The sequence below is a fragment of the Rhinoderma darwinii genome, chromosome 6, assembly GCF_050947455.1.
Source record: "Rhinoderma darwinii isolate aRhiDar2 chromosome 6, aRhiDar2.hap1, whole genome shotgun sequence".
NCBI lineage: Eukaryota > Metazoa > Chordata > Amphibia > Anura > Rhinodermatidae > Rhinoderma > Rhinoderma darwinii.
The window spans coordinates 111,304,797-111,331,549 of NC_134692.1; the positions used below are offsets into that span (position 1 = coordinate 111,304,797).

The window sequence follows — 26,753 nt, forward strand, 5'->3', positions numbered from 1 at the left end:
CTTGAAGACCCGGACATTTTTGGCCTTAAAGGGGTAAGGCTAAAAACAACTAATAACAAATTATCACCTATCCACTTGGCCGTTTCTGTCAGTGCCGCAGACTTTGAATGGAGCGGTGGGGAAAAACGCTCGACCTGCGCTCTATTTAATGCCTCCACGCAACAGGCTTGCAACTGGGGGTAAACGGGGGAAACGAGACACCTATTCTGGAGATCAGTGGGGGTCCCAGCGGTCGAACTCACAACGATCTAACAGTTATCCCCCATCCAGTGGAATGGTGATAATTTGTTGTGTTCGGAATACCCCTTAGGGATGTAAAAAGGTTTTTGTTTTTTTAAGGGTAGTCTGTCGCCAGTTTCTTCATCCCGCTTATGCTGCTGGTCAAGTCTTGAGGAAAGCAGTGTACACATAATAGTATCACATGTCTTGTTTCTTTCTAAACGTTTAAAAACCATATTAATTCATCTGTGCGTCGTACGCTAATTAGGCACAAAGAGTACTCTGGACCAGGAAGCGTGCTGCGTCTTATACGCCACCCCTCCCCTGTGCATTCACCCTAGGTGGATACAGAATGCAAGGCGCAGGTGCAGGATTTGGATGAAGCGCCCAATCATACCGCACCTTGGAAAAGACGTCAGGAGAGAGAACAGGGACGGAGAGGGGGGGGTGGTGAAGTTACAGAGTAAGAAGCAGGACACTTCCTGGACCAGAATACTCTTTTTACCGAATTATCATATACGATACACGGATAAACAAAAGTGGCTTTTTAGCATTTAGAAAGAAACAAGATATGTAATGCAGGTATGTGTACACTGCTTTTCTTAAGACCTGGCAAGTGGTATAAATGGTTTGGTGGGGAAGAACCAGGTGACAGACTCCCCTTAACCTCTCAGCATTCTGGCGGTATTAACTTTTTTTAAAATCCTTGTCTGAAATTTGATGAAGTCTTATGTTCAGGAAGGAATTATTTACCGATTACTACAACCATTTTATAGAGCTGGGAAGTACTGGCGATGGGCAGGAGAGGTGCAAACTCTATGTTTTCTTTTATATCAACCATCTTAAAACAAAGAAAACAGACACATAAATTCTGATAATCTTCAACTAGCAACAGCTCTGAAGCACAGAGGATTAAATAATATATACTTTTATGATTTAATATTTTATTTAAACCTATAGATGGAGAATCACATGGTGTAGGAGTAGCGGTGCGGAGATGAAAAATGCTCAAAAACTTATTCTCATGGTCGACGGCCCGCAGCTTTCAACTGCATCCATGGGTCTCCTAAGTGACCCAACAATGCAGCACTAGCAGCCAGGGGCGTCGCTAAGGACAATAGCCCCAATACATATGCCTCCCCTAAAAAAAAAAATGTGTTTGCGTGTATGTATGTATGTATGTATAAGAATACACATATATACATGTATGGATGTATGTATAAGAATATATATATATATATATATATATATATATATATATATATATATATATATATATATATATATATATATATATATATAGAAAAAGAAAAAGAAAAAATTGATCCAGGAATATAACTAGGCACTCTTGGGTTGGATAAAATTTAACAGAATATTTTATTTATGAATCCAGATAATACCGGCAGTGTAAATTTATACAGCAACAATTTAAAACATTTTTTCTCCTGGCCAGGAAAAGAGACATATAATAGCACCTCTATGCTTCTATAATATCACCTCATGAGTATGTATGTAAACACCATATATGCACGGAACAAATTTGAAAAGAAAACAATTTTCAAAACAAAAACGCTGGGTTATGTTCACACTTGCGATTTTCAACCATATATGCTGTTTTTGTCACAAAGTGGCCAGAGTTCCTGTGTAGAGTGATTGGTAATGATGTTTTGAAGACATTCTTTTTTATAAGAAGTATAAATCTCAAAATAGGAAAATAGTCCCATATGTTAAGGGGATATAATTTGCAGCATATCTTTTTCCCTCCTAGGCGAATCCTGATTTTTATAAATCTTATGGTGATAGAGAGTCCTTTCACAGACCTGTTAAGGTCAATATGTAGCATATAACTGCTTTTATGCAAGGATTCCTGGCTTTCGCTGGCTATTCAAGGTAAAAACCTCTAAGGCTCAAGATTAAGGGCTATATATTGACCCTAAAGGTCTGTGAAAAGACCACCTATCACCATAAGATTTATATGCTACATATTGACCTTAAGGGCATGACCACACATGGCGGAATTCCTCCGCAACTGTCCGCATCAATGCCGCACCTAATCCGGGTTGCGGATTACGGCTGCGGATCTGCACAAAATGTGCAGAAAATTGATGCGGACTAGCTGCTGCGGACTGCGGGAAAAGTGCTTCCCTTCTCCCTATCAGTGCAGGATAGAGAGAAGGGACAGCACTTTCCCTAGTGAAAGTAAAAGAAATTCATACTTACCGCCCGTTGTCTTGATGACGCGTCCCTCCTTCGGCATCCAGCCCGACCTCCCTGGATGACGCGCCAGTCCATGTGACCGCTGCAGCCTGTGCTTGGCCTGTGATTGGCTGCAGCCGTCACTTACACTGAAACGTCATCCTGGGAGGCCGGACTGGAGACAGAAACAGGGAGTTCTCGGTAAGTACGAGAATCATTTTTTTTTACAGATACATGTATATTGGGATCGGTAGTCACTGTCCCGGGTGCAGAAACAGTTACTGCCGATCGCGTAACTCTTTCAGCACCCTGGACAGTGACTATTTACTGACGTCTCCTAGCAACGCTCCCGTCATTACGGGAGCCCCATTGACTTCCTCAGTCTGGCTGTAGACCTAGAAATACATAGGTCCAGCCAGAATGAAGAAATGTCAAGTAAAAAAAGCAAGACGCATCCGCAGCACACATGACATGTGCATGACAGCTGCGGACTTCATTGCGGAACTTTGAATCTCCATTGAAGTCAATGGAGAAATTCCGCCATGAGTCCGCCACTGCTCCGCAACAGACAGAGCATGCTGCGGACACCAAATTCCGCTCCGCAGCCTATGCTCCGCAGCGGAATTGTACGCATCGTGTAAACGAACACTGCTAAATTAAAGTGAAAGTCAATGTAGAAACGGCTCCGCTGCGGATTAACGCTGCGGAGTGTCCGCAGCGGAATTTAAGTGCAATTCCGCCATGTGTGAACCCGCCCTAACAGGTCTGTGAAAGGACTCTCTATCACCATAAGATTTATAAAAATCAGGATTCGCCTAGGAGGGAAAAAGATATGCTGCAAATTATATCCCCTTAACATATGGGACTATTTTCCTATTTTGAGATTTATACTTCTTATAAAAAAGAATGTCTTCAAAACATCATTACCAATCACTCTACACAGGAACTCTGGCCACTTTGTGACAAAAACAGCATATATGGTTGAAAATCGCAAGTGTGAACATAACCCAGCGTTTTTGTTTTGAAAATTGTTTTCTTTTCAAATTTGTTCCGTGCATATATGGTGTTTACATACATACTCATGAGGTGATATTATAGAAGCATAGAGGTGCTATTATATGTCTCTTTTCCTGGCCAGGAGAAAAAATGTTTTAAATTGTTGCTGTATAAATTTACACTGCCGGTATTATCTGGATTCATAAATAAAATATTCTGTTACATTTTATCCAACCCAAGAGTGCCTAGTTATATTCCTGGATCAATTTTTTCTTTTTCTTTTTCAATATTCTTTATCAGGAATGGCACCGTGCTATATTATATTGCAATTTTGGGTATCTTTAGGTATGGTTTTGAATAACCACATCTTTCTTCTATAAATATATATATATATGTATGTATATATATATATATATATATATATATATATATATATATATATATATATATATATATGAGAGCATATCTGTAGCACTACGACCCTATAATAATTGCTATGCTTTTTTATTTTTTGCAATTTTTTTATGTGTGTTTGTGTTTGTGTTTTTTTATAGGTTGACTACTTCGGATTGAGGACTACTTCGATGACGGCTTGTTTTTATTTTCAATAAAATAGTTAATGAGGGTTTTTTCTATGTCTTTGTATATTTTTTAACCTTTATTACTACTGCCCTAGTAATGGCCGCTGGCTGATTGACAGCGTCCATTACTAAGGAAGGGCTTAATGTTAGCAGGTGAAAACACTAACCCCCATTATTACCCCGGTACCCTCCGCCACCAGGTGTACCAGGAAGAGCCGGGTCGCGATCCAGTACCTGATCATCTGTAGTGATGGCCGGACACTGGGGCGGCCGCAGGCTGGCATTATTAGACTGGGAAAGGCCAGAAACCTTGGCCCCTTCCACCCTTGTAATGCTAGCCTGCTGCTGCTGCTGCTGCTATGTTGTATCTGGCTGGTTATGAAAAATTTAGTTTTTTTTACAGGTTCGGTAGGTAGACTACGTTAGATCCGAGGACTACTTCGATGGCGGCTTTTGTTCTCAATAAAATTGTTAATGAGGGTTGTGTGTTTTTTTTTAATTTTAATAAAATATATTTTTTATGTCCTTGTATTTTTTTAAACTTTATTACTACTGCCTTATTAATAGCTGCTGGCTGATTGACAGCATCCATTACTAAGGCGGGGCTTAATGTTAGCCGGTGCAGAGGTGAACACTAACCCCCATTATTACCCCATTACTGGCTGGGTATGATCCAGTACCCGATCATATTTAGTGATGGCGGGGCAACGGGGCGGCCGCAGGCTGGCATTACTAGGCAGGGAAAGGCCAAAAACAGTAGCCCTTCCCACTCTGTTAATGCTAGGCTGCTGCTGTGTTGTATCTGGCTGGTTATGAAAAATGGGGCTTGTGCCCCGAAGGCCTAGTGCTAGTGACGGCTCTGTGCCCCACTTACTATAGTAATTTATAGACGTGGCGCGGGGGCCCCACTGGCTTCGGGGGCCTTGTGAGCAATTGCGACCGCTGCGATACCTATAGCTACACTACTGGATTCAAAGAAATAAACGAACGCAGAATGCCCAAAAAGCTGTAAATCAGGCCATGTGCACGTTACTGCAAAGGATGTGACTCGTAATGGATAAAAATAAACGTAGAACAAAGTAACAGCACCAACAGCGTTGGTTTATTCACCACAAAATGAGCGACGTTTCAGTTCACATCTGACATACATATATTGACATACGTTTCATGTACATATATTGCCCCCCCCTCTTCTTCATATCTCCGTTGTTAACCCCTCAGCAGTATACTAATGCACCAGCAATTATAAAGCATGGGAAACACTAGCGTAGTCCCTTGAATGCAATCTAATATACTGTAAGAACTATTTTAATTTTAAGATGCTCTCCTCTACATGGCCTCTTTACAGCAGTACTAGTTACACGTGACATTTCACTGAAAAGCTAACAATACAGTACAGTTTCCAGTTGCTTTGATATAAGGGTGAATTAAAGTAGAAATCCATAAGAAAATGACATAGTATCTATATGCCATATGAATATTTTTTTTTTATTTTTTAAAAAGGGTAACAGAAAAAGAAAAAACTTATATTCTCCCTGTTTCACATATATGTTGTCACAGTCCTACCTTGTTCTGATTACCTGTACATACAGTACCCTAACAGGTGCACACAGTTCTACAAAGCGTCATACTGTGGAAAAAAAAATAGCAACTGGAAATGATGCATCATGGGCCTAACTAATAAGAGCTTTATATATTTAAATAGTTTTCATGTTGTAGCATCATTACTATGTAATTCTATGAGAGGCTTTTTAACAAGGACAAGACTAGGGGTAGGCTGAGTTGGCACCCGTCTATAGCACAATTGGTGAGTGAGGGGGCACAATTTAAGGATGGTTGTGTCCGAGGGTCTGATAATGCTAGAAGTGCCAGAGTCCAATGAGCTCTTCCCCCAAACTAACAGAAGTGATTCAGTTGTAAGAATCTTCACTATTGCAGAGGGAAGCATATGATAAAACTGAGCAAGTGTTGGACGGCAGTATATATTGGACCTTACCATAGATACACAGTAGGGAATAGTATATCTATGGAGAGTATGGGGATAGAGGGAAATGGGGAATAAGTGTAATTAAGGTATGCCAGGGATTGGGGGGTTGGGGGAGCACTTATCAATTTAATACATTTCTGTTTTACACCTCACTGCATTTCTTTGCAGTAGAAAACAGCACCATGCCCTAGATGTATTGAGTTTGCGGTGTTTTTTTTTTTTTTCCTATTTCATGTGGAAAACCACATGTAAAAGTAATTTCACATTTCTTTTACATGCTGCACCATATTGCAGTCTTTCATAGAAGCTTTCCTAGCAACATTTAATGGAACATTTCCTTTAGCAATAATGCAAATGCATTTGTAGTAAAATTGCATCTGGTTACCATATCACACTGTGTATATGGCAGCTGTACCAGTGAGAAGTTTTTAAAATATATTATTTTACATTTTTTATTGCTTTTCATAAATTTTACAAAATAAATAATTACAAAAGCTTCCTGATAGCAATAGAAATAACAAAAAAATTAATTCCCACAGGCATTAACTTAATTTTCTGAATAATTGATCAAAGTATTCCAAATCAAATCACAATGGCTTATCCTGTCTTAAATTTTTTCCCCTACACCTGTACAACTAATAACTTGAGCATTGTATGGGAGAACTATTTTACTCCAACCTAAAGTGGCCACAGAGGATTTTTTTGTGAATTTATAGTGTTTTTATATTTTTTAACCTTTATTACTACTGCCCTAGTAATGGCCGCTGGCTGATTGACAGCGTCCATTACTAAGGAAGGGCTTAATGTTAGCAGGTGAAAACACTAACCCCCATTATTACCCCGGTACCCTCCGCCACCAGTTGTACCAGGAAGAGCCGGGTCGCGATCCAGTACCTGATCATCTGTAGTGATGGCCGGACACTGGGGCGGCCGCAGGCTGGCATTATTAGACTGGGAAAGGCCAGAAACCTTGGCCCCTTCCACCCTTGTAATGCTAGCCTGCTGCTGCTGCTGCTGCTATGTTGTATCTGGCTGGTTATGAAAAATTTAGTTTTTTTTACAGGTTCGGTAGGTAGACTACGTTAGATCCGAGGACTACTTCGATGGCGGCTTTTGTTCTCAATAAAATTGTTAATGAGGGTTGTGTGTTTTTTTTTAATTTTAATAAAATATATTTTTTATGTCCTTGTATTTTTTTAAACTTTATTACTACTGCCTTATTAATAGCTGCTGGCTGATTGACAGCATCCATTACTAAGGCGGGGCTTAATGTTAGCCGGTGCAGAGGTGAACACTAACCCCCATTATTACCCCATTACTGGCTGGGTATGATCCAGTACCCGATCATATTTAGTGATGGCGGGGCAACGGGGCGGCCGCAGGCTGGCATTACTAGGCAGGGAAAGGCCAAAAACAGTAGCCCTTCCCACTCTGTTAATGCTAGGCTGCTGCTGTGTTGTATCTGGCTGGTTATGAAAAATGGGGCTTGTGCCCCGAAGGCCTAGTGCTAGTGACGGCTCTGTGCCCCACTTACTATAGTAATTTATAGACGTGGCGCGGGGGCCCCACTGGCTTCGGGGGCCTTGTGAGCAATTGCGACCGCTGCGATACCTATAGCTACACTACTGGATTCAAAGAAATAAACGAACGCAGAATGCCCAAAAAGCTGTAAATCAGGCCATGTGCACGTTACCGCAAAGGATGTGACTCGTAATGGATAAAAATAAACGTAGAACAAAGTAACAGCACCAACAGCGTTGGTTTATTCACCACAAAATGAGCGACGTTTCAGTTCACATCTGACATACATATATTGACATACGTTTCATGTACATATATTGCCCCCCCCTCTTCTTCATATCTCCGTTGTTAACCCCTCAGCAGTATACTAATGCACCAGCAATTATAAAGCATGGGAAACACTAGCGTAGTCCCTTGAATGCAATCTAATATACTGTAAGAACTATTTTAATTTTAAGATGCTCTCCTCTACATGGCCTCTTTACAGCAGTACTAGTTACACGTGACATTTCACTGAAAAGCTAACAATACAGTACAGTTTCCAGTTGCTTTGATATAAGGGTGAATTAAAGTAGAAATCCATAAGAAAATGACATAGTATCTATATGCCATATGAATATTTTTTTTTTATTTTTTAAAAAGGGTAACAGAAAAAGAAAAAACTTATATTCTCCCTGTTTCACATATATGTTGTCACAGTCCTACCTTGTTCTGATTACCTGTACATACAGTACCCTAACAGGTGCACACAGTTCTACAAAGCGTCATACTGTGGAAAAAAAAATAGCAACTGGAAATGATGCATCATGGGCCTAACTAATAAGAGCTTTATATATTTAAATAGTTTTCATGTTGTAGCATCATTACTATGTAATTCTATGAGAGGCTTTTTAACAAGGACAAGACTAGGGGTAGGCTGAGTTGGCACCCGTCTATAGCACAATTGGTGAGTGAGGGGGCACAATTTAAGGATGGTTGTGTCCGAGGGTCTGATAATGCTAGAAGTGCCAGAGTCCAATGAGCTCTTCCCCCAAACTAACAGAAGTGATTCAGTTGTAAGAATCTTCACTATTGCAGAGGGAAGCATATGATAAAACTGAGCAAGTGTTGGACGGCAGTATATATTGGACCTTACCATAGATACACAGTAGGGAATAGTATATCTATGGAGAGTATGGGGATAGAGGGAAATGGGGAATAAGTGTAATTAAGGTATGCCAGGGATTGGGGGGTTGGGGGAGCACTTATCAATTTAATACATTTCTGTTTTACACCTCACTGCATTTCTTTGCAGTAGAAAACAGCACCATGCCCTAGATGTATTGAGTTTGCGGTGTTTTTTTTTTTTTTCCTATTTCATGTGGAAAACCACATGTAAAAGTAATTTCACATTTCTTTTACATGCTGCACCATATTGCAGTCTTTCATAGAAGCTTTCCTAGCAACATTTAATGGAACATTTCCTTTAGCAATAATGCAAATGCATTTGTAGTAAAATTGCATCTGGTTACCATATCACACTGTGTATATGGCAGCTGTACCAGTGAGAAGTTTTTAAAATATATTATTTTACATTTTTTATTGCTTTTCATAAATTTTACAAAATAAATAATTACAAAAGCTTCCTGATAGCAATAGAAATAACAAAAAAATTAATTCCCACAGGCATTAACTTAATTTTCTGAATAATTGATCAAAGTATTCCAAATCAAATCACAATGGCTTATCCTGTCTTAAATTTTTTCCCCTACACCTGTACAACTAATAACTTGAGCATTGTATGGGAGAACTATTTTACTCCAACCTAAAGTGGCCACAGAGGATTTTTTTGTGAATTTATAGTGTTTTTACATGTGCCAGTTTTGTTGATTTTTTTGCTGCAGTTTTGTGTAATTGTATAGTTTTGTTTACTACGATCTTGCACGATTCACAGTAGAAGAAACACACAAAATTGGTGCATGTAAATACATCTGGAGAGTGAAGCTCCAATTTTGGATTTACTTTTAAGTAATATATTAGGTCAGTGATTCCCAACATTTTTAGTATTGGAGAACCCCTGATAGAAAAAAAAACTCTTATATTGGAGAAGCCCTACCAGATAATTTTTTTCATCTAAGCAAAAAAAACAAAAACAAGTAGTACGCAAGTACTTATATATCACTGTAATAAAAAAAATTATTGTTTGTATGCAGAATAATAGAGCAGACCCCTAAACTAATTCAGACTCCAAACCAGACCCCTAATTTAACTCAAACCCCAGACCAGACCCCTAAATGAATTCAGGCCCCAGACTAGAACCCTAAATTTATTCAGACCACAGAGCAGACCCCCAAACTTATTCAGACCCCAGATTAGACCACTAAAATTAATTCAGACCCCCGAACCCTGCCCTCCTGCAATGCATTTATGTTGGCAGATCTGTGGGGTCCACACAACTAGTTCCGATCGCCACCTCAACTCGGTTTGGAAAGGCTGCATTAAGGAATTGCTTAAAGGGGTTTTCCGAGCACGGGTGGTCCCTGCTGTTGTCTCGCTTGTCTGCATGCGCATTCCTGGCCGTATAACAGAACAGCCCATACACGGCACGTCATTAGTGGTGTGCGGTCTACCAGGCAGAAACTTTTAACCATTTTAACACGTGATAGGTATACGGCTGGTAAACAGAGAGACGTCACCAGTCATGTGCCCCATGGCAGCAGCGGGAAATGGGGCCAATTTTGATACAGTAAGTGCATTACAAATGTAATCACATTCCAAGGTTAAAAGCACTAACACATAAAAGTGTTAACTCAGAAAACCCCTTTAATTAGCTAATACCTAATACAATATAAGATATGAATTGTTAGAATACAGGTAGGTTACTACATATATTTGGTTGCCATGATGACCTGCTATAAAGCATTATAATATTACTGCTGATATATATACTGCGGGGTACAGGTAAACCAACACATATACTAAGTTATCTCCTCTTTATCTATTTGGCTGCCATAGTAATAACTGTAAAGCACTGTGATGTCACCGCAGTGAGATCACTAGGTTCTCTATTCCTGAGGTCCTTCGATCACTTTCTGCTCAGCAGGTGATTTAGTTGCTTTGGTCTCAAAAGTGACTGCTTTACTTTAAAGAAAAAAAATGTTCTGGCTGGAAAGGTACGTCCTTATGACAGTCAGTGATATTTCTGCAGAGTACATTCTCATGAAGCTGAATGGACTCATAAATAAGCAAGAATACTGGAATAAAGTGAAGAGGCGCCAAGAAAATTATTAGAGGAAGAAGCAAAATTTATGGACGTTCTCAGGGATGTGGCCATCGTGGACAGGAGGGTGCAGGTTATTCTTGAAAGACTTTTTGGATCTAGACAAAATCAACACCGTCATCATCCACAAGTCTAAAGAAAACATCTCCGTCTAAGAGATTCTAGAGAAGTATATTGTCAGGAACATGTATGGACAGAAAGCCATCGAAACATGCTACTATGAACCACGCTAGGAGACAGAGGCCCCTTATCTTCGGGTGGTTGAAATGTTGTCTATAGAGAAGGAAAGTGTTCTGAAGTAGGAACATGGACTGACATGGTGATGGAGTGAAGGATGTGGGACAAAAAAAGTGACAAAGCTATTTTACATAGACTTTGTATAAAGGATAGAGTGGAGGAAGGAAGCAAGGCCTAGGTGAGGCAGGAAGCAAACCCCAGGCTGCTTGGTGCAATGAAGAAGAAAGAGATCCCTTATGTGCCCTGGATCCAAACTGTGAAAAAAACAGTAACCAGCATATATATTGCTCAAATCAAATAGACGGACAAAGTGCTTTGATACAAACCAGGACTAGAAAATAATTCATGAAATGAATGTCTTCTGGAAAAGTGGAAGATAAGAAAGACTGTAGGAAACTGTCGCTAGATTTTAGGCCACTAAACCATTGGCACATGAATATACTGCTGGGGGTTTAGCGTCCTATCAAACACTCTGTTTTTAGTATTTTGTCTGAAAATAAGTTATAATACAGCGTGCGCTGTATGTAACTTACAAGAGAAGAGTCTTAAGTTAAGTCCAACGGCATCCGGCACATGCTCAGTGCTCAGATGAAGTCAGTACCGGTGCACTTGCACTTATCTCAAGAGACTTCACCGATAATTGACATACAGCACACGCTGGATTATAACTTCCTTTTAGACAAAATGCTGAAAACTGACAGTTTTGATAGAACGCTAAACCCCCAGCAGTATATTAATGTGTCAATGGTTTAGTGGCCTAAAATCTAGCGACAGTTTCCTATAGTCTTCCTTATCTTCAACTTTTCCAGAAGACATACATTTCATTATTCATTTCATGAATTATTTTCTGGACAAGTGGTGGTTTAGTGGCCCAAAAAATAGTGACAGGTTTCCTTTAACGGTTCCCGACCGTCGGCTGGATATGTAGGGCCAGCGGTCGGGTCCTTAAAGCCTGCGTCATAGAGTACTTACGGCACGTGTTTTAGCTTGCTGCCCGAGCGAATATCGGGTCCCTGGCAGTCAGTGACTGCTAGGGCCCTGAGGAGAAGATAGAAGCAGCTTTTACAGCTTCTGTTTTCTCAGATCGATTGTACAAAACGCTCAATGAGACACAGAACAGCCCTATTAGTGACAGGAGTCACTATAAGGCTGGATTCACACGAGCATGTTTAGTCCGTAAAGGACGGAACGTATTTTGGCCGCAAGTCCCGGACCGAACACACTGCAGGGAGCCGGGCTCCTAGCATCATAGTTATGTACGACGCTAGGAGTCCCTGCCTCTCCGTAGAACTACTGTCCCGTACTGAAAACATGATTACAGTACGGGACAGTTGTCCCACAGCGAGGCAGGAACTCCTAGCGTCGTACATAGCTATGATGCTAGGAGTCCAGCTCCCTGCAGCGTGTTCGGTCCGGGACTTGCGGCCGAAATACGTTCCGTCCTTTACGGACCGAACATGCTCGTGTGAATCCAGCCTAAGAGGGCTGATTTCCCCTGTAACTGGAGCGGCTTTGCAGCCCCAGTTACAGTGGAAAAATAAGGTGTAAAATAAAAATAAATAAAGTCCCCCAAAGGTATTTTATGACCTTTGAGGGATAGACCATAATAATAAAAAAAATAAAAGTAAAAAAATACCCGCCCAAAATAAACGTTCCCCCCGCCAATCATTGTCGTAACGCTAGCCCTGACCCAATTACCCTAAGGCTTCATTCAGACGAACGGGAATTACGTCCGTGCAACGCGCGTGATTTTCACGCGCGTCGCACGGACCTATATTAGTCTATGGGGCCGTGCGGACATGTGCGTGATTTTTACTCAGCGTGAGTCCGCTGAAAAAAAGTTACGACATGTCCGTTCTTTCGGCGTTTTGCGCGATTCACGCACCCATTGAAGTCAATGGGTGCGTGAAAATCATGCATGCCGCACGGAAGCACTTCCGTGCGAACTGCATGATTCGCGCAACAGCTGTCAAAAGGATGAATGTAAACAGAAAAGCACCACGTGCTTTTCTGTTTACAAACATCCAAATGGAGTGTCTTAACCCCTTCCCGACATGCGCCGTACATGTACGGCGCTGTCGGGAGGTGCTTCCCGCAAAGCGCCGTACATGTACGGCGCAGTGATTGTGCGGGCTCAGAAGAAGAGCCGGCACCATCACCACGGGGTGACAGCTGTATTATACAGCTGGCACCCTCCTGTAACTGCCAGGACCGGAGCTATTCTCCGATCCGGCAGATTAACCCCTCAGATGCTGCGCTCAGATGATGCAATCGCTGGGTTGCTGTGGCAATCGGACACCAGAAAATGGCGTCCGAGTCTGCCTTGTACGGGAGCCCATGAGGACCCGCCTTCGGCGTGTCCTCATAGGCTTGCTGTCAGTGAATAACTGACAGCGCTAATACACTGCACTTCGTATGTAGTGCAGTGTATTAGAGTAGCGATCGGGGCATCAGGCCCTCATGTCCCCTAGTGGGACAAGTCAGAAAAGTAAAAAAAAGTAAATAAAAATGTGGTAAAACAATAAAAACACACACATTTCAAATAAAAATAAAGCTAAACTGACTTTTTTCCCATAGTAAGTCTTTTATTATGGGAAAAACCGTAAAAATTAAAAAAACTATACATATTTGGTATCGCCGCGTCCGTAACGACCCAAACTACAAAACTATTATGTAATTTATCCCGCACGGTGAACGCCGTAAAAAAAAAACATGAAAAACAACGCCAGAATCTTTGTTTTTAGGTCACATCTCCTTCCAAAAAATGCTATAAAAAGTGATCAAAAAGTCACATTTACTCCAAAATAGTACTAATAAAAACTAAAATCCGTCCCGGAAAAAATAATCCCTGACACCGTTTCGTGCACGCAAAAATAAAAAAGTTATGGGTCTTAGAATATGGCGACACAGAAAACAAATGATTTTATAAAAAAAGTGATTTTGTTGTGCAAAAGCCGCAATACGTAAAAAAAACTATATATAATTGGTATCGCCGCGTACGTAACGACCCAAACTACAAAACTATTATGTAATTTATCCTGCACGGTGAACGCCGTAAAAAAAAAACATGAAAAACAACGCCAGAATCTTTGTTTTTAGGTCACATCTCCTTCCAAAAAATGCTATAAAAAGTGATCAAAAAGTCACATTTACTCCAAAATAGTACTAATAGAAACGACAATCCGTCCCGCAAAAAATAATCCCCGACACCGCTTTGTGCACGCAAAAATAAAAAAGTTATGGGTCTTAGAATGGCGACACAGAAAACAAATGATTTTATAAAAAGTGATTTTATTGTGCAAAAGCCGCAATACATAAAAAAAACTATATAAATTTGGTATCGCCGTAATCGTATCAACCCGCAGAATAAAGCTAACATGTAATTTAGGGCGCACTGTAGATGCCGATAAAAAAAACAATAAAAAACGATTCCAGAATTGCTTGTTTTTGGTAATTTCCTTTACCAAAAAATGAAATAAAAAGTGATCAAAAAGTCGTATGTGTTCTAAAATGATACCAATAAAATCTACAGCCCGTCTCGCAAAAACAAGCCCGCACACCGCTCAATCAACTGAAAAACAAAAAAGTTACGGCACTAGTAATGCGGTGATGAAAAAACATCTCAATGCGCAGGCCGGAGGGGAACATTCCTTCAGTTTCAGGGCCCTAGTATTTAGGAACTAGGAAAGGGAAGGGACATTGCACATCCGCTGGAAGCGAGGGCGCCCGTATTATACCAGCACAAAACTTTCCCAGCAATATTTCCCAAACTACGAAGGAGAAAAAGTCCCCAAAAGGTGCAGAGCGTTACAGAAGGGGGATAAGAAAGAAAACCGTTTATCAGTGTGACACCGGCCTGTGCATAACGGATCGCTTCACAGCGTAACACACACCTATGGATAATTGTATTATTTACCCATTATTATACCCTCTTATTATGCCCTGATGTACTCCGCACAGATTACATATACCCTGATGTACTCCGCACAGATTACATATGCCACCACATTATAAACTGAAATACCAGCAAAACCCCAAACAGAACTATTACCAAGCAAAATCCATGCTCAAAATGGCGGTCTATTCCTTCCTAGCCCTACAGTGTGCCCAAACAGCAATTTATGGCCACAAGTAAGGCATTACCATACCCGGGAGAACCCGCTTAACAATTTATGGGGTAAGATTCTCTAGGGGCACAACATCTTGTGCGGTGAATGGGCAGATCAGTGGAAAAATTGCAATTTTCACTTTGCACCATCCACTGCGTATTCATTTCTGAAAAACACCTGTGATGTCTAAATTCTCACTACACCCCTTGATAAATGCCTTTAGGGGTGTAGTTTCTAAAACGGGGTCACTTTTGTTTGGTACATCAGGGGTTTTGCAAATGCAACATGGCGTCCGCAAACCATTCCAGCAAAATCTACGCTCCAAAAGATAAGTACCGCTCCTTTTCTTCTGAATGCTCCCATATACGTAAACAGCTGATTATAACCACATATGGGGTGTTACCGTACTCGGGAGAAATTACTTTACAAATGTTGGGGTGCTTTTTCTTCTCTATTCCTTGTAAAAATGAAAAATGTTGATCTAAAACTACATCTTGTTGGAAAAAAAAAATATTTTTCATTTTCATAGCTTAATTCTAATTAATTCAGCAAAAAACCTTTGGGATCAAAATTTTCACTATACCCCTAGATGATTCCTCAGGGGGTGCAGTTTCCCAAATGGAGTCACTTTTGGGGTGTTTCCACTGTACTAGTACTACAGGGGCTCAGCAAATGTGACATGGCGCCCAGACACTATCCAAAATCCAAATGGTGCTAGTTCCATTCTGAGCCCTACCGTGTGTCCAAACAGCCGTTTATGACCACATGTGGGGTATTGTTTTACTCGGGAGAAGTTGCTTTACTAATTTTATGGTGCTTTTTCTCCTTCAGTCCTTGTGGAAATGAAAAAAAAATACCTAAACCTACATTTTATTTGAAAAAATGTAGATTTTCATTTTTACGGCCTACTTCCAATAAGTTCTGTAAAACACCTGTATGGTCAAACTGCTCACTGTACCCCTAGATAATTTCCTCATAGGGTGTAGTTTCCAAAATGGGGTCACTTGTTGGGGGTTTCCACTGTTTTGTCCCCTCAGGAGCTTTGCAAATGTGACATGGCCTCCGCAAACCATTTCTGCTAAATTTGAGTTCCAAAAGCCAAATGGCGCTCTTTCCCTTCTCAGCCTCGCCGTGTCTCCAAACAGCCGTTTATTACTACATGTGGGGTATTGTTTTACTCGGGAGAAATTTCTTTACAAATTTTATAGTGCTTTTTCTCCTTCAGTCCTTGTGGAAATGAAAAAAAATTAGCTAAACCTACATTTTATTTGAAAAAATGTAGATTTTCATTTTCACAGCCTAATTCCAAAAATTTCTGCAAAAAACCTGTGGAGTCAAAATGCTCACTATACCCCTAGATAATTTCCTCAAGGGGTATAGTTTCCAAAATGGGGTCACTTGTTGGGGGTTTCCACTGTTTTGTCACCTTAGGGGCTTTGCAAATGCGACATGGCCTCCGCAAACCATTCCTGCTAAATTTGAGCTCCAAGAGCCAAATGGCGCTCTTTCCCTTCTAAGCCCTGCCGTGTGTCCAAACAACCGTTTATTACCACATGTGGGGTATTGTTTTACTCGGGAGAAATTTCTTTACAAATTTTATGGTGCTTTTTCTCCTTTAGTCCTTGTGGAAATGAAAAAAAATTAGCCAAACCTACATTTTATTTGAAAAAAATGTAGATTTTCATTTTCATGGCCTAGTTCCAAAAATTTTTGCAAAAAAACTGGCCGGTCAAAATGCTTGCTACACCCCTAGATAAATTCCTCGAGGGGTATAGTTTCCAAAATGGGGTCACTTGTTGGGGGTTTCCACTGTTTTGTCCCCTAGGGGGCTTTGCAAATGTGACATGGCCTCCGCAAACCATTCCTGCTAAATTTGAGCTCCAAGAGCCAAATGGCACTCTTTCCATTCTAAGCTCTGCTGTGTGTCCAAATAACCGTTTATTACCACATGTGGGGTATTGTTTTACTCGGGAGAAATTGCTCTACAAATGTTGTGGTGCTTTTTCTACTTTAGTTCTTTTGGAAATGAAAAAAAATTAGCTAAACCTACATTTTATTTGAAAAAATTTAGATTTTCATTTTCATGGCCTAGTTCCAAAAATTTTTGCAAAAAAACTGGCCTGTCAAAATGCTTGCTACACCCCTAGATAAATTCCTCGAGGGGTGTAGTTTCCCAAATGGGGTCACTTTTGGGGGGTTTTCACTGTTTTAGTTCCACAAGACCTGTTCAAAGCTGACATGGTGCCTAAAATATATTCTAATAAAAAGGAGACCCAAAATCCACTAGGTGCTCCTTTGCTTCTGAGGCCGGTGCTTCAGTCCAGTAGCACACTAGAGCCACATGTGGGATATTTCCTAAAACTGCAGAACCTGGGCAATAAATATTGAGTTGCATTTCTTGGGTAAAACATTCTGTGGTACAAAAAAAATGGATTCAAAATGAATTTCTGGAAAAAAATAATGAACTTTGTAAATTTCACCTCTACATTGCCTTAATTCCTGTGCAATGTCTAAAGGGTTAAGAAACTTTCTAAATGCTGTTTTGAATACTTTGAGGGGTGCAGTTTTTAAAATGGGGTGACTTAATGGGGGTTTCTAATATCTAAGGACCTCAAAGCCACTTCACAACTGAACTGGCCCCTGTAAAAATAGCATTTTGAAATTTTCTTGAAAATGTGAGAAATTGCTGCTAAAGTTCTAAGCCTTGTAACGTCCTAGAAAAATAAAATGATGTTCAAAAAACGATGCCAATCTAAAGTAGACATATGGGGGATGTTAGTTAGCAACATTTTTGTGTGGTATAACTGCCTGTCTTACAAGCAGATACATTTAAATTGAGAAAAATGCAAATTTTTGCAATTTTTCGCTAAATTTTGGTGTTTTTCACAATTAAATACTGAATGTATCGGGCAAATTTTGCCAGTAACATAAAGTCCAATGTGTCACGAGAAAACAATCTCAGAATCACTTGGATAGGTAAAAGCATTCCAGAGTTATTACCATATAAAGTGAAACATGTTAGATTTGAAAAATGAGGCTCTGTCAGGAAGGTCAAAAGCGGCCAAAGAGGGAAGGGGTTAATGATGGCGGCTGCGCAAAAAACACGCAGCCGTGCATCATATGCTGATGCCCCACGGAGCTGTTAAGTATTTTTTGCGCACGCAAAATGCCGCGTTTTTGCGTGCGCAAAAACGCCAAGCTTGTGTGGACCCAGCCTAACTTAGACATGTAATATATCAAAATTTATGGTAGACAATGACGATCACAAATAAAAGGTCTATTTTAGAGTAAAACTATGTTATTACCAGGGAAAAATAGCTGAAATGTAAAAAAGTTATTTTCAAACTTTAAGCCTAGAAATTATAGAATAGCAAAAAGGATGTGTATAAAAATTATAAAAAAGAAAAAAAAAGAAACCTGCATTGTCTACGATAAAAACATTGCAAAAATGTCGTCGCTAGCCCAACAAATAAAAAAGTTATAGCCGTTTAACGAACGTGTGCTAAAACTGGTTAAACTGTGTCTGGTCCTGAAGGATCAAAACAGCCCGGACCTGAACTGGTTAAAGTTATTTAGAACCTGTGTACTATTGTTACTGCCTTTGAAAAACAAAACAGTGGTGCATTACAAGAAAGATGCATTAGCCCCTTCAGCACTGAGCCTGTTTTGGCCTTCAGGACGAAGCCGATTTTTCAAATCTGACATGTGTCACATATGTGGTAATAACGCCGGAATGCTTTTGCCTATCCAAGCGATTCTGAGATTGTTTTCTCGTGACATATTGTACTTTATGTTAGTGAAAAAATTTGGTTGATAAATTCAATATTTATTTGTAAAAAGCACCAAGATTTGGAGAAAATTAGCAAAAACTTGCATTTTTCTACATTTAAATGTATCTGCTTGTAAAACAGATAGTAATACCACACAAAATAGTTACTAGTTAACATTTCCCATATGTCTACTTTAGTTTGGCATAATTTTTTGAACATTCTTTTATTTTTCTAGGACGTTACAAGGCTTAGAACTTTAGCAGCCTTTTCTCATATTTTCAAGAAAATTTCAAAAGGCGATTTTTACAAGGACCAGTTCAGTTCTGAAGTGGCTTTGAGGGCCTTATATATTAGAAAGTCCCCATAAATCAAACAGCAATCAGAAAGTGTATTAACCCTTTAGGCGTTTCACAGGAATTAAAGCAAAGTAGAGGTGAAAGTTACAAATGTAATTTTTTTTTACAAAATTCATTTGTAATACATTTTTTTCTATACCACAGAAGGTTTTACCTGGGAAATGTAACTTATTATTTATTGCCCAGATTCTGCAGTTTTTAGAAATACCCCACATGTGGCCCTAGTGCGGTCATGGACTGAAACACAGGCCTCAGAAGCATAGGAGCACCTAGTGGATTTTGGGGCCTCCTTTTTTTTAGGATATATTTTAGGTACCATGTCAGGTTTGAAGAGGTCTTGTGGTGCCAAAAAAATAAAGAACCCCAAAAGTGACCTCATTTTGGAAACTACACCCTTCAGGGAATTTATCTAGGAGTATAGTTAGCATTTTGAAACCACAGTTTTTTTGCAAAATTTATTTGAATTAGTTTGTGAAGATGAAAATCTACTTTTTTTCTGAAAAAAAGGTAGAAATTTTTAATTTTTTCAAGGAATAAAAGAGAAAAAACACCCCAACATATGTAAAGCAATTTCTCCTGATTATAGCAATACCCCATATGTGGTAATAAACTGCTGTTTGGACCCACAGCAGGACTCAGAAGGGAAGGAGCACCATTTGGATTTTGAAATTCTGATTTTGCTGCAATAGTTTTCAGTGCAATGTCGCGTTTGAAATGCACTGGAGGGAACAAAATAGTGGAAACCCCCGGAAAGTGACCCCATTTTGGAAACTACACTCATCAAGGAATTTTTCTAGGGGTAAAGTTAGCATTTTGACCCCACGGTTGTTTTGCTGAATTCATTGGAATTATTCTGTAAAGGTAAAAATCGACTTTTTTAGGAATAAAGGAGAAAAAGCACCCCAATATTTGTAAAACACTTTCTCCCGATTACGGAAATATGCCATATGTGGTAATAAACTGCTGTTTGGACACACAGCAAGGCTTAGAAGGGAAAGAGCGCTATTTGGCTTTTGGAGCTCAAATTTAGCTGAAATGGTTTTTGGGTGCCATGTCGCATTTGCAAAGCCCCTGAGAGGCCAAAATAGTGGAAACCCCCCAAAAGTGGAAATTACACCACTTAAAGAATCTATCTAGGGATATAGTGGGCATTTAGACCCCACAAGTCTTTTGCAGGATTTATTAGAATTAGGCCGTGAAAATGAATATCAACATTTCTTCCACTAAAATGTTGCATTTTTTTCAATTTCACAAAGGATAAAAAGGGAAAAAGCACCCCAACATTTGTAAAGCAATTTCTCCCGAGTACGGCTATACCCCACGGGTGGTCATAAATGGTTTTTCATTAGAAAGTAATTAACCCTTTCTGGACTGATCCATTTTTTTCTTTTCCTTTTTAGTTTTTTCCTCCCCGCGTTCCAAGAGCCACAACTTTTTTATTTTGCAGTCAATAGAGCGGTGTGAGGGCTTATTTATTGAGGGACGAGCGGTCGTTTTTATTGGTACAATTTTTTGGTACATACAACTTTTTGAGCACTTTTTATTACATTTTTAGGTAGAGCCAAGGTGACCAAAAAACAGCGATTTTGCCGTTTTAAATTCTTTATTTTTCACGTGAGACGCTCCATACATCACCCCCCCCCCCCCCACACACACACACACACTAAGACATGCTATGTTGTGGTGCGCGAAGGGGTTAATGCGCAGTGCATGGTGTGGAGTGAAAATTAAAATTTTCCACTCATATGCCATTTTAGTGCACTACATGTTATGCCCAGTTTGTGCCACTGAAGACAAATACCTCATAAAATATTAACCGGGTTCTCCCGGGTATGGTGATGCCATATCTGTGGACGTAAACTGGTGTTTGGGCACGCTGCAGGGCTCAGAAGGGAGGGAGCGCCATTTGGCTTTTGGGGCGCGGACGTAGCTTGGTAGTTGTTCTGTTTGGGGTTTTACTGGTGTTTCAGTTTATAATGTGGGGGCATATGTCATCTGTGCGGGGTATATTAGGGTATAATAAGAGGGTATAATAATGCAGTAAATAAATAATAATCCGCAGATATGTGGCCGGTGTCGCACTGATAAATGGTGCCCGATCTTATCTGCTTTTGGAACACTCTGCACATTTTGCATCGCCATATTCTGGGAGCCAGAACTGTTTTATTTTTTCTCCACCGGAGCTGTGTGAGGGTTTATTCTTTGCGGGACAATCTGTAGGTTTTCATTGGTACCATTTTGGGGTACCAGAAATTTTTTTGATCTCGTTTTATTCCATTTTTTGGCAAGCAAGGTGACCAAAAACCATCAATTCTGACAATGTTTTTTATTCGTTATTTTATGGCCTTCACCCTGGGCTATAAATGACCATTATACTTTATTCTGCGGGTCGGTACGATTACGGCGATATCATATGTATATAATTTTTTTATGTTTTGCAGCGTTTGTTCAATAAAATCACTTATTTATAAAATAAATACATTTTTGTGTCACCATATTCTGAGAGCCATAACGTTTTTATTTTTCAGTCAAAAAAGCGGTGTAAGTGCTTGTTTTTTTCGGGACGGGATGTAGTTTGTATTGGTACCATTTTGGAGTACATGCGACGTTTTGATAATTTTTTATTGTATATTTTGGGAGGGTTGGTAACCAAAAAACTGTTTTTCGTTTATTTTTTTTGCGGTGTTCACCGTGCGGGAAAAATAATATTACAGTTTTATAGTTGGGGTCGTTACGAACGCGGCGATACCAAATATGTGTACTTTTTTTAACGTGTTAATTTTTTTCCTATAATAAAATACTTATTATAGGAAAAAAAGCATTCTTTGTTTATGTCACTTATAACTTTTATTTTTACACTTTTTAAAAACATTTTTATTATCTTTTTTTTAACTTTTTTTACTTGTCCCACTACGGGACACTGAGACGTGCAGCTTTGATCGCTGCTAGAACACATTACACTACACACGTAGTGTAATGTGTTCTAACTGTCATTGTGACGTAACTGTCACACTGACAGGAAGCATCGGAGGACCGGCCGGAGGCTGATCCTCCGAGGCTTCCGTACATGGCAACCCGGAGGTCATTGTCTGGCCTCTGGTTGCCATGATAAGGATCGCTAGCCCCCGCAAATACATGTGGGGGGCTGCCGATCCGCTGTAAACCTCTTCGATGTGGTGATCGCAATCGACCACCGCATTGAAGGGGTTAATTGCCGATTTCAGCGGCGACAGGCCGCTGATCAGCAACGGGAAGAGCAGGGCTGACACCCTGCACAGTTAACCGCCGTTGCGGTGTAGTGCCGCGCGGCGGTTAACTGTTAGGGTATGTTCACACGCACTAATTACGGACGGAATTCGGGCATTTTTGCCCCGAATTACGTCCGAAAAATGCGCCTCGATAGCGTTGACAAACATCTGCCCATTGAAAGCAATGGGATGACGTTTGTCTGTTCACACGAGGCGTATATTTACGCTCCGCCTGAAAACATCCCCGTAATTTCAGCCGTTACGGACGCTGCCGTGTGAACATACCCTAAAAGCGCGGATGTAACTGCACGCCCAGGTGCGCGAAGTTACTGCTCACCTGGACGTGCATTTACGCCAAGGTGCGGGAAGGGGTTAAAAATGCATGGTCATTCTGTACTCATGTAAACAAAAATTCTTAATAAAGAGATTTGAGTAATTTTTTTTATACATTCCGTTTTCATTTGTTGACCTGTTGAGAACAGTAGGAATTGATTTGGACTGCTTTATTCCCAGCTCACACAATTTATCTTCGTAAAGTTTTTGCAGCCAAAATCAAGAATGGTATGGATCCAAAAATGGAGAGAAAATGAAATCATTCCAATATACTTTTCTGTTACTTAGGATTAACTCCTGATATTGGTTTTCCAGTTATAAGAAATTGATGGCATATCCTCAGAATAGGCCATCAATGTCTGATCGGTTGGGGTTCGACTCTCTACACCCCCCACTGCGATCAGCTGTTTTGTAGGGGCCGCGGCGCTCATACGAGTGCTGCTTCCCCTTCATTTCCTTTACTGCTCGTACTGTGAATCGCTGACACACATGTACCGGCAGTTCACAGTATTACTGCCTTCTGCCAGTCAAGTCATTGGGTCAAGGCTGTACTACTGTGAATGATTGCTACAAGTTTTTCAGCGATTCACAGTACGAGCAGCGACAGGAATGAAGGGGAAGCAGCACTCACATTTGAGCGCTGCGGAACCTTCAAAACAGGTGAGGGGGAGGGAAAAAGTTGGACCTCGACCGAAGAGATATTGATGGGCTATTCTTAGGATAGGTTTTACATTTCTTCTAAGAGGAAAACCCCTTTAAGGCCTCTTTCACACAAGGTTTATGCCTGGCAGTTTAAATTGCATGTTAAAACGCCAGCATTTTTTAAATGTAGCCTGTTTTTATTGCGTTTTTAGTGACATGTTTTATCTAGTGTCATTAAGTACTTGTGTTTTCCAGGCATTTTTTAAAGTTGTATAGAGAAGTATATGGAGAAAAATGGCAGAAAAAAACAACATACCTAGAAAAAAACACCACTGCCCCCCAAAACGGTACAAAAACATCACAAACTAAAACTCTGTATGTGGTGTATCTCATATTTTACTATAGTTTTTAAAGAGGCTCTGTCACCACATTATAAGTGGCCCATCTTGTACATAATATGATCGGCGCTATAATGTAGATTACAGCAGTGTTTTTTATTTACGATCATTTATGACTGATTTTAGCTTTATGATAATGAGTTTCTTAATGGACAACTGGGCGTGTTTTACTTTTTGGCCAAGTGGGCGTTGTACAGAGGAATGTATGACACTGACCAATCAGCGTCATATACTTCTCTCCAATCATTTACACAGCACATAGCGATATAGCTATAACGCTATGTGCAGCCACATAAACACACTATAACGTTACTGCAGTGTCCTGACAATGAATATACATTACCTCCAGCCAGGACGTCATGTCTTTTCAGAATCCTGACACTTCGCTAACACAATCCCGACACTACAGCACAGCAAGCGTAATCTTGTTTTGAAATGACAGTTTACAGCGTAATCTCGCGAGATTCCGCTTGCTGTGCTGTAGTGTCGGAATTGTGTTAGCGAAGTGTCAGGATTCTGAATAGACATCACGTCCTGGCTGGTGGTAATGTATATTCATTGTCAGGACACTGCAGTAGTGTTTATGTATGTGGCTGCACATAGTGATATAGCTATATCGCTATGTGCTGTGTAAATGAATGGTGAGAAGTGTATGACGCTGATTGGTCACGGATTGGTTAGCGTCATACACTCTTCTGTACAATGCCCACTTGCGCCAAAAGTAAAACACGCCCAGTTGTCCATTAAGAAACTCATTGGCATAAAGCTATAATAGGTCATAACTCCGTCAAAAATGATTGTTTTTCTAATTAAAAAAACACTGCTGTAATCTACATTACAGCGCCGATCACATCATGTACAATATAGGCCACTTATAATGTGGTGACAGAGCCTCTTTAAGCATCTGGCTGTAACGGTTTCTAGAGAGAATTTAAAAAACAAAAAAAAAAAGCACAGAAAACATGAGTAAATGCTGTGTGTAAATCCAGCCGTAGATGCATGATAGATGGGGTTCCATCTCTGGGATCCCAACCTATCAGGAAAGCAGTGGTTTCTCAATCTCCATTTGCTACTTGTTAAATCAGCTTTAAAGGAGAGTATGGCTCACTTTATTAAAGTCTATGGGGAATATGAAAAGAGCAGAGCGCTGCTTGCCCGTTAATATGCCATAAATGCTTCAGATTCAAAAACCGCTTTTATAAAATATGTGCAAAAACTGCCCCAAACTGCACTGTGTGAACAAAACCAGGCATATCTGAAAGTGGATAGTTAATAAGGATACTTGAGAAGAAGTATAATATTATAAGATGCCTAATTGGACATAATACAGTCTATCGTGCTGTCGGCCATATTTACAGTTCCCGTGAATTTCCAAGTAATTTAAAGTTATGACTGAAATCGTTCTTAAAGGGGTATTCCCATCTTTGACATTTATGTATCCACAGGATATGCTATAAATATCCGCTAGGTGCCCAGTCCACCTCCGGGACCCGCACTTATCTGGATAAAAAAGGGTCCAGGCGGAGAATGAATGGGGAGGTATTGCTCGGCTTCCTTGGTCTTTTCCGTAAATTCTACGTAAGTGAATAGAGAGAGCCGTGCATATCCCTTGTTCTCTAGATAGGTGCGGGCCCCAGAAGAGGGACCTGCACCTCTCAGAAATTTAGAGCATATCCTGTGGATATGCCATAAATGTCAGAAATAGGAGTTATCCCTGGAAATGAAAATACATTTATCCCCTATATCCCTTAGAAATGTATGCTGCAGTGAGGAGGTCTATTTATCAGTGGGGGTCCTAGAGGTGGGGCCCTCAGCGATTTTTTCTACTGTGGATAGGTGATAAATGTATTTTGTGAGATAGACCCTTTAAATGCTTATAAAATGGTAATCTGAAATTCGCCTCTATGATATTCATACTATTTTAGTTACAGCTAAATGTTATTGCAGCAGTGACTACTTCCTATAAAACTGATACACATATTTTTTTTGCGGCCACAAATAGCAACATTAAATAAATATAAGATTCTCTCTTAACATTTATACAGGTTTAATGTTATTACAGTTGCATTAAAAATAACCACTATCAACTTTTATTGAAAGCGCTTCAGAGCCGGAATATTTCTAAGCATACGTGTAAACAACTAAAAGGTTTCTTTACATAGAACCGTACTCGTTCAAAAAGAAATAACACATTCAAAAAAAGTATAGGCAAAGACCACAACTAAGAAAAGCTGGGGAGTACAGTTTGCCAGGGTAAATGATAATGTGTTGAACATGGCTCATGTAGAGAGGAGATGGCATCTCTAGCCAGTGACTTTTATTTAACCGGCAAATATTTTTAGAGACTCAGATAAAACGGACATTAACTTCTCATTGATTCCAGTTTTCAATGTTCAAGCAATGTTAAAGGGTATATACACCTTTGCAACCATGTCCTTTTACTGTTCAAATGCATCTAAAATAAAAGATGAATGTACAAATAGCCTTGATTAAAAATTGTTTCTATGGTAACAGACTACAAAAAAACCATGTCTCGGTTGATCCTGTAGTCAAATTCCTTTCCATCCGTCCCACTTCTTGCTAAAATACATGTGCCAATTTAATCTTTAATGGGTGAAAATAGATGTGCCATCGATCAATAAAAAGTGACGACGCAAACAGTTAAAACGCAGTTTGTACATTTCTTCTATTCCCCTTTGTCTTCACTTCCTGCTGACTGTGAGCAGTTAGTCTACATTATCCGATGTCATACCGAAATGTCGCTTAGGACAACCCCTGTCCCATATGCCTTATTAGGGCCAAGGTCCGGTTTTATATATAATGGTGCCTTGATGCCAAATAAATAAGGGCTAACATTTTTAGACAGTTTTTCTCAAATTTCAAAATTCCTGATGGTTTAAA

At 40.0% G+C, this 26,753-nt stretch overlaps 1 protein-coding gene across 1 annotated transcript in view; it reads right to left on the minus strand.

The window, feature by feature from the left end:
• Positions 1–26,753, minus strand: part of LOC142656620 (vitellogenin-like) — a 138,400-nt gene that overhangs the window by 31,624 nt on the left and 80,023 nt on the right. The window lies entirely within an intron of this gene.